The sequence below is a fragment of the Phyllobates terribilis genome, unplaced genomic scaffold (assembly GCF_046119375.1).
Source record: "Phyllobates terribilis strain yellow unplaced genomic scaffold, ASM4611937v1 Scaffold_10__3_contigs__length_209671492, whole genome shotgun sequence".
Lineage (NCBI taxonomy): Eukaryota > Metazoa > Chordata > Amphibia > Anura > Dendrobatidae > Phyllobates > Phyllobates terribilis.
The window spans coordinates 184,874,129-184,884,123 of NW_027362770.1; positions in this window are offsets into that span (position 1 = coordinate 184,874,129).

A 9,995-nucleotide genomic window follows, 5' to 3' on the forward strand; every position below is an offset into this window, starting at 1 on the left:
GCCATCACCTCGTGTGTGTGAGATCATGTCCCGCGCCATCCCATCGTGTGTGAGATCATGTCCCGCGCCATCACCTCGTGTGTGTGAAATCATGTCCCGCGCCATCACCTCGTGTGAGATCGCGTCCCGCGCCATCACCTCGTGTGTGAGATCATGTCCCGCGCCGTCACCTCGTGTGTGTGAGATCACGTCCCGCGCCGTCCCCTCGTGTGTGTGTGTGTGTGTGGGGATCGCATCCCGCGCCGTCTCCCCGTGCGTGCGTGAATGGGGAAATGCGTCCCGCACAGTCTCCCCGTGCGTGCGTGTATGGGGATCGCGTCCCACACAGTCTCCCCGTGCGTGTGTATGGGGATCGCGTTCCGCACAGTCTCCCCGTGCGTGTATAGGGATCGCGTCCCGCGCAGTCTCCCCGTGCACCATCCGTTTGGGGCCTTCTCCCATTTCTTTATATATGATTGTGTCACGGTCTCCCCATGTATGATAGTGCAGGACAGGTTGGCGCACAGTCACCTCACAAAATTGGGACCCGCTGCCCCAGGACCTCCGGCGTACTCTCATATAAGATTGGGACCCGCTGCCCCAGGACCCCCACATAAGATTGGGACCCGCTGCCCCAGGACCTCCGGCGTACCCTCACATAAGATTGGGACCCGCTGCTCCAGGACCCCTGGCGTACCCTCATATAAGATTGGGACCCGCTGCCCCAGGACCCCTGGCGTACCCTCATATAAGATTGGGACCCGCTGCTCCAGGACCCCTGGCGTACCCTCACATAAGATTGGGACCCGCTGCCCCAGGACCTCCGGCGTACCCTCACATAAGATTGGGACCCACTGCTCTTGGACCCCTGGTGTACCCTCATATAAGATTGGGACCCGCTGCCCCAGGACCCCCGGCGTACCCTCACATAAGATTGGGACCCGCTGCCCCAGGACCTCCGGCATACCCTCACATAAGATTGGGACCCACTGCTCTTGGACCCCTGGCGTACCCTCACATAAGATTGGGACCCACTGCTCCAGGATCTCCGGCGTACCCTCACATAAGATTGGGACCTGCTGCCCCAGGACCTCCGGCGTACCCTCACATAAGATTGGGACCCACTGCTCTTGGACCCCTGGTGTACCCTCATATAAGATTGGGACCCGCTGCCCCAGGACCCCCGGCGTACCCTCACATAAGATTGGGACCCACTGCTCTTGGACCCCTGGTGTACCCTCATATAAGATTGGGACCCACTGCTCTTGGACCCCTGGTGTACCCTCATATAAGATTGGGACCCGCTGCCCCAGGACCCCCAGCGTACCCTCACATAAGATTGGGACCCACTGCTCCAGAATCTCCGGCGTACCCTCACATAAGATTGGGACCCACTGCTCTTGGACCCCTGGTGTACCCTCACATAAGATTGGGACCCACTGCTCCAGGATCTCCGGCGTACCCTCACATAAGATTGGGACCTGCTGCCCCAGGACCTCCGGCGTACCCTCACATAAGATTGGGACCCACTGCTCTTGGACCCCTGGTGTACCCTCATATAAGATTGGGACCCGCTGCCCCAGGACCCCCGGCGTACCCTCACATAAGATTGGGACCCACTGCTCTTGGACCCCTGGTGTACCCTCATATAAGATTGGGACCCACTGCTCTTGGACCCCTGGTGTACCCTCATATAAGATTGGGACCCACTGCTCTTGGACCCCTGGTGTACCCTCATATAAGATTGGGACCCGCTGCCCCAGGACCCCTGGCGTACCCTCATATAAGATTGGGACCCGCTGCCCCAGGACCCCTGGCGTACCCTCATATAAGATTGGGACCCGCTGCTCCAGGACCCCTGGCGTACCCTCATATAAGATTGGGACCCGCTGCCCCAGGACCCCTGGCGTACCCTCATATAAGATTGGGACCCGCTGCTCCAGGACCCCTGGCGTACCCTCACATAAGATTGGGACCCGCTGCCCCAGGACCTCCGGCGTACCCTCACATAAGATTGGGACCCGCTGCTCCAGGACCCCTGGCGTACCCTTATATAAGATTGGGACCTGCTGCCCCAGGACCTCCGGCGTACCCTCACATAAGATTGGGACCCACTGCTCTTGGACCCCTGGTGTACCCTCATATAAGATTGGGACCCGCTGCCCCAGGACCCCCGGCGTACCCTCACATAAGATTGGGACCCGCTGCCCCAGGACCTCCGGCATACCCTCACATAAGATTGGGACCCACTGCTCTTGGACCCCTGGCGTACCCTCACATAAGATTGGGACCCACTGCTCCAGGATCTCCGGCGTACCCTCACATAAGATTGGGACCTGCTGCCCCAGGACCTCCGGCGTACCCTCACATAAGATTGGGACCCACTGCTCTTGGACCCCTGGTGTACCCTCATATAAGATTGGGACCCGCTGCCCCAGGACCCCCGGCGTACCCTCACATAAGATTGGGACCCACTGCTCTTGGACCCCTGGTGTACCCTCATATAAGATTGGGACCCACTGCTCTTGGACCCCTGGTGTACCCTCATATAAGATTGGGACCCGCTGCCCCAGGACCCCCAGCGTACCCTCACATAAGATTGGGACCCACTGCTCCAGAATCTCCGGCGTACCCTCACATAAGATTGGGACCCACTGCTCTTGGACCCCTGGTGTACCCTCACATAAGATTGGGACCCACTGCTCCAGGATCTCCGGCGTACCCTCACATAAGATTGGGACCTGCTGCCCCAGGACCTCCGGCGTACCCTCACATAAGATTGGGACCCACTGCTCTTGGACCCCTGGTGTACCCTCATATAAGATTGGGACCCGCTGCCCCAGGACCCCCGGCGTACCCTCACATAAGATTGGGACCCACTGCTCTTGGACCCCTGGTGTACCCTCATATAAGATTGGGACCCACTGCTCTTGGACCCCTGGTGTACCCTCATATAAGATTGGGACCCACTGCTCTTGGACCCCTGGTGTACCCTCATATAAGATTGGGACCCGCTGCCCCAGGACCCCCAGCGTACCCTCACATAAGATTGGGACCCACTGCTCCAGGATCTCCGGCATACCCTCACATAAGATTGGGACTCGCTGCCCCAGGATCTCCGGCGTACCCTCACATAAGATTGGGACTCGCTGCCCCAGGATCTCCGGCATACCCTCACATAAGATTGGGACTCGCTGCCCCAGGATCTCCGGCGTACCCTCACATAAGATTGGGACTCGCTGCCCCAGGATCTCCGGCATACCCTCACATAAGATTGGGACCCACTGCTCCAGGATCTCCGGCATACCCTCACATAAGATTGGGACTCGCTGCCCCAGGATCTCCGGCGTACCCTCACATAAGATCGCTGCTCACTCACACTTGAGAATTGTGGCCTTAGATGTTTTTATCAATGCTTTCAGCTGGGACTCGCACTCCTAGGACTGCGGACACTGGCGGCCTTTCCGGCAGCTCAGATGCGGATACTGATTGCAGCGTCTAAGGGGTTTATTTATATGAAAGCTCCACTGGTTTCTGCAGACGAGATAGTCTTGTGAAGACCGGGGGTCTTCTGTGGGCGTAATGTGACTCAGACAACACAGCGTGGCAATACTTTATTGAACCAGAATGCGGACAATAAACACACAGAACAGTCCCAGTAAATCCCCAAGATGGTAGAACATTACACAGTCTCACCCTTCCTTCTCCGCCCGCCTGGGATAGAACAGCTGCGACTTTGGAGACTTCCAGGGCCGACTACCTCAACCAGTAGCCCCCTGCTTCTGGCGGGCCCCCACAGAGAGAAGGGAGCAGCAAGCTTAGGAAGCTAGCAGTCCATCAAGGTACAAGGCCAGGAGACCCAAGGGTCCCACCCTGGCCTGTCCGAGAGTTTCCATGGGGCCAGATGAGCGGCGGGTCCCAATCTGGCTTCTCCGAATGTCTCCAGACAACATATCCATGGGGCCAGGTGACTTCTTCGTAGCACCCTGGTCTACCCAAAATGTATCCATGTCTCTCTGATAGTCAATGGAGCAGATCCGTATCTTTTCAGTCAGGGCCGATACCCTTAGACTAGAATCATGTAGAATACAAATCTGTGTCTCTTTGGGTAGTGCCATGCAATCCATCTACTGTCTTGAAGGTTGTCTCTCATTCTCCTTGTAAAATCTTTCTCCAATCTCTGTTTCAAGTGTGACTGCTACAAAAACACATGCCCCTTCTGCTTCTCTGGACTCAGCCCCCTGAATGGCAGAACTGCTCTCACCCTCCTCCCCCAAAGCTAAGTGTGCATCAGTGGAGGTATCTCTCGGGTGGACCACATCACTGGGGTCTACATGTGAGACTCCCTGGATCTTCTTTCAACACTTACACAATGGGCCTATGATTAGAGGCTCCTGAGATACTAATGAGATTAGTGGAACGCTGGACACTTTACACGATACATTAGTGTACATAACCTGACCAGCAAGCAGAACATTAATAAACACTGCCAGCAATCTCTAATAAAACACAATAGATTTGTTAATCCAAGAGAAATACCTTAATCGTCTGGCTAATTAAGATTTTACGCTGCATAGTCACAAGACTCTATGGGGTCGGCCCCGACTGCACCTTCCTCAGTGACCTCCCCATAACACTACAGCCCCAGTGGATGTCGGGGGGAGGATATCACTGGGTCATGACTATTTTTGCGCTGCGTGTGTCTCATCTGAGGGTCCGGCCCCCACTTTCCTTCCAGTAGGTGCAGACTGTGATGTAGGAGGCCGGGCCGCAGCGCTGTGCTAAGCATCGTCCTCCGGCTCCACACTGACAGATCGGGGAAAGAAACTGATGAACAAATAATAGATCGCTGCTCTACTAATATTAACCCCTTCGTGAGCTTGGATGTATAGATATGTCATAGGTCGTGTCCCGGCATTTGAGGCGGGCTCCGGCGCTGAGCCCGCATCTTTTCTGGCACATGACAGCTGATCATGTGACCTAACAGCCGCGGGGGGAGCCGGGATCCACCCGCTGAGTCCAACGTTAAATATCTCTGACAGCGGCTTGTAACTGAGAGCCAGAAGCGCGTCCTAACACCTGATCGCGGGGCACCGATGGGATGGCATGACAACCAGGGGTCTACAGAAGACCCCCCGTGCTGGTCATTGCAGATCTGCTATGAGCGCCGCCGGTGGTCGGTGTTAAGAGGAGATGAACATTTCTGCTACACATAGCGGAGCTGCAGCACAGCCATGTACAGCACAGCCATGTACAGCACAGCCATGCACAGCACAGCCATGCACAGCACAGCCATGCACAGCACAGCCATGCACAGCACAGCCATGCACAGCACAGCCATGCACAGCACAGCCATGCACAGCACAGCCATGCACAGCACAGCCATGCACAGCACAGCCATGCACAGCACAGCCATGCACAGCACAGACATGTACAGCACAGCCATGTACAGCACAGCCATGTACAGCACAGCCATGCACAGCACAGCCATGCACAGCACAGCCATGTACAGCACAGCCATGTACAGCACAGCCATGTATAGCACAGACATGCACAGCACAGTCATGTACAGCACAGCCATGTACAGCACAGCCATGCACAGCACAGCCATGCACAGCACAGCCATGCACAGCACAGCCATGTACAGCACAGCCATGTACAGCACAGACATGCACAGCACAGCCATGTACAGCACAGCCATGTATAGCACAGCCATGTATACTACAGCCATGTATACTACAGCCATGTACAGCACAGCCATGTACAGCACAGCCATGTACAGCACAGCCATGTACAGCACAGCCATGTACAGCACAGCCATGTACAGCACAGCCATGTACAGCACAGCCATGTACAGCACAGCCATGTACAGCACAGCCATGTATAGCACAGCCATGTATACTACAGCCATGTACAGCACAGCCAAGTATAGCACAGCCATGTACAGCACAGCCATGTATAGCACAGCCATGTACAGCACAGCCATGTATAGCACAGCCATGTATACTACAGCCATGTACAGCACAGCCAAGTATAGCACAGCCATGTACAGCACAGCCATGTACAGCACAGCCATGTACAGCACAGCCATGTACAGCACAGTCATGTACAGCACAGCCATGTACAGCACAGCCATGTACAGCACAGCCATGTACAGCACAGCCATGTATACTACAGCCATGTATAGCACGGGCTGCAGCACAGCCATGTACAGCACAGCCATGTATAGCACAGCAATGTACAGCACAGCCATGTACAGCACAGCCATGTATAGCACAGCCATGTACAGCACAGCCATGTACAGCACAGCCATGTACAGCACAGCCATGTACAGCACAGCCATGTACAGCACAGCCATGTACAGCACAGCCATGTACAGCACAGCCATGTATAGCACAGCCATGTACAGCACAGCCATGTATAGCACAGCCATGTACAGCACAGCCATGTACAGCACAGCCATGTACAGCACAGCCATGTATAGCACAGCCATGTACAGCACAGCCATGTACAGCACAGGCATGTATAGCACAGCCATGCACAACACAGCCATGTATAGAACAGCCATGTACAGCACAGACATGCACAGCACAGCCATGTATAGCACAGCCATGTACAGCACAGCCATGTACAGCACAGACATGCACAGCACAGCCATGTACAGCACAGCCATGTACAGCACAGACATGTACAGCACAGACATGCACAGCACAGCCATGTACAGCACAGCCATGTACAGCACAGCCATGTACAGCACAGCCATGTACAGCACAGCCATGTACAGCACAGCCATGTACAGCACAGACATGTACAGCACAGCCATGTATAGCACAGCCATGTATACTACAGCCATGTACAGCACAGCCAAGTATAGCACAGCCATGTACAGCACAGCCATGTATAGCACAGCCATGTACAGCACAGCCATGTATAGCACAGCCATGTATACTACAGCCATGTACAGCACAGCCAAGTATAGCACAGCCATGTACAGCACAGCCATGTACAGCACAGCCATGTACAGCACAGCCATGTACAGCACAGTCATGTACAGCACAGCCATGTACAGCACAGCCATGTACAGTACAGCCATGTACAGCACAGCCATGTATACTACAGCCATGTATAGCACGGGCTGCAGCACAGCCATGTACAGCACAGCCATGTATAGCACAGCAATGTACAGCACAGCCATGTACAGCACAGCCATGTATAGCACAGCCATGTACAGCACAGCCATGTACAGCACAGCCATGTATAGCACAGCCATGTACAGCACAGCCATGTACAGCACAGGCATGTATAGCACAGCCATGTACAGCACAGCCATGTACAGCACAGCCATGTATAGCACAGCCATGTACAGCACAGCCATGTATAGCACAGCCATGTACAGCACAGCCATGTACAGCACAGCCATGTATAGCACAGCCATGTATAGCACAGCCATGTACAGCACAGGCATGTATAGCACAGCCATGCACAACACAGCCATGTATAGCACAGCCATGTACAGCACAGACATGCACAGCACAGCCATGTATAGCACAGCCATGTACAGCACAGCCATGTATAGTACAGCCATGTACAGCACAGCCATGTATAGCACAGCCATGTATAGCACAGCCATGTACAGCACAGCCATGTACAGCACAGCCATGTATAGTACAGCCATGTACAGCACAGCCATGCACAACACAGCCATGTACAGCACAGCCATGTATAGCACAGCCATGTACAGCACAGACATGCACAGCACAGCCATGTATAGCACAGCCATGTACAGCACAGCCATGTATAGTACAGCCATGTACAGCACAGCCATGCACAACACAGCCATGTACAGCACAGCCATGTATAGCACAGCCATGTACAGCACAGACATGCACAGCACAGCCATGCACAGCACAGCCATGTACAGCACAGCCATGTATAGCACAGCCATGTACAGCACAGCCATGTATAGTACAGCCATGTATAGCACAGCCATGCACAACACAGCCATGTACAGCACAGCCATGCACAGCACAGCCATGTACAGCACAGCCATGCACAACACAGCCATGTACAGCACAGCCATGTATACTACAGCCATGTACAGCACAGCCATGCACAGCACAGCCATGTACAGCACAGCCATGTACAGCACAGCCATGTACAGCACAGCCATGTACAGCACAGCCATGTACAGCACAGACATGTACAGCACAGACATGCACAGCACAGCCATGTACAGCACAGCCATGTACAGCACAGCCATGTACAGCACAGACATGCACAGCACAGCCATGTACAGCACAGGTATGTACAGCACAGCCATGTATACTACAGCCATGTACAGCACAGCCATGCACAGCACAGCCATGTATACTACAGCCATGTACAGCACAGCCATGCACAGCACAGCCATGTACAGCACAGCCATGTATAGCACAGCCATGTACAGCACAGCCATGTACAGCACAGCCATGTACAGCACAGCCATGTACAGCACAGTCATGTACAGCACAGCCATGTACAGCACAGCCATGTACAGCACAGCCATGTATAGCACAGCCATGTATAGCACAGCCATGTACAGCACAGCCATGCACAGCACAGCCATGTACAGCACAGCCATGTATCGTACAGCCATGTATAGCACAGCCATGTACAGCACAGCTATGTATAGCACAGCCATGTATAGTACAGCCATGTACAGTACAGCTATGTATAGCACAGGCTGCAGCACTGCTATGTATAGCACAGCCATGTATAGTACAGCCATGTACAGTACAGCTATGTATAGCACAGGCTGCAGCACTGCTATGTATAGCACAGCCATGTACAGCACAGCCATGTACAGCACAGCCATGTACAGCACAGCCATGTACAGCACAGCCATGTACAGCACAGCCATGTACAGCACAGCCATGTACAGCACAGCCATGTACAGCACAGCCATGTATACTACAGCCATGTACAGCACAGCCATGTACAGCACAGTCATGTACAGCACAGCCATGTACAGCACAGCCATGTACAGCACAGCCATGTATACTACAGCCATGTATAGCACAGCCATGTACAGCACAGCCATGCACAGCACAGCCATGTACAGCACAGCCATGTATACTACAGCCATGTATAGCACAGCCATGTACAGCACAGCCATGTACAGCACAGCAATGTATACTACAGACATGTATAGTACAGCCATGTATAGCACAGACGATCAGAGATTGCAGCTTCACTTTTGGAACAAGTAAAACAGAAAAAATATTAATTTAAAACCACCCCCATTCAAAATAAAATAAAAAATACACATTTGGTATCGCTGCGTTCAGAAATATCAAAACATAAAGTACATTAATCCGATCGGTAAATGGCGTAACTAGAAAATAAATCAAAACACCAGAATTACATTTTTTGGTCACAGCAACATTGCAATAAAATGAAATAATAAGCGATCAAAACATTGTATCTACCCTAAATGGTATCAATAAAAACATCAGCAACAACTAATCCCTCACCCGGCCCCAGATCCCGAAAAATGGAGACGCTACAGGTCTCGGAAAATGGCGTCATTTTTTTTTTCTTACAAAGTTTGCATTTTTTTTCACCACTTAAATAAAAAAGAACCTGTACATGTTTGGTGTCTATGAACTCGTAATGACCTGGAGAATCTTAATGGGAAGTCAGGTTAGCATTTAGTGAACATGGTAAAAAAAAAAAACAACAAAAAAACAATTGTGGAATTGCAATTTTTTTTTTGAATCCCCCCCCCCATTTTCCATCAATAGAGTCATTCAAAAGTACAACTTGTCCCGCAAAAAACAAGCCCTTGCATGGCCATATTGACGGAAAAATAAAAAAGTTATTACTCTGGGAAGACGGGGAGCAAAAGCGGAAAATAGCAAGGTTGTGAAGGGGATAAAAGATATAAAAAAAAATACACGTGGCCATAAACGTCTGATCTATCAAAAGGAAAGTAAAAAAAAAAAAAAAAAGTTCAGAGCGAATAAAACATGATAAAA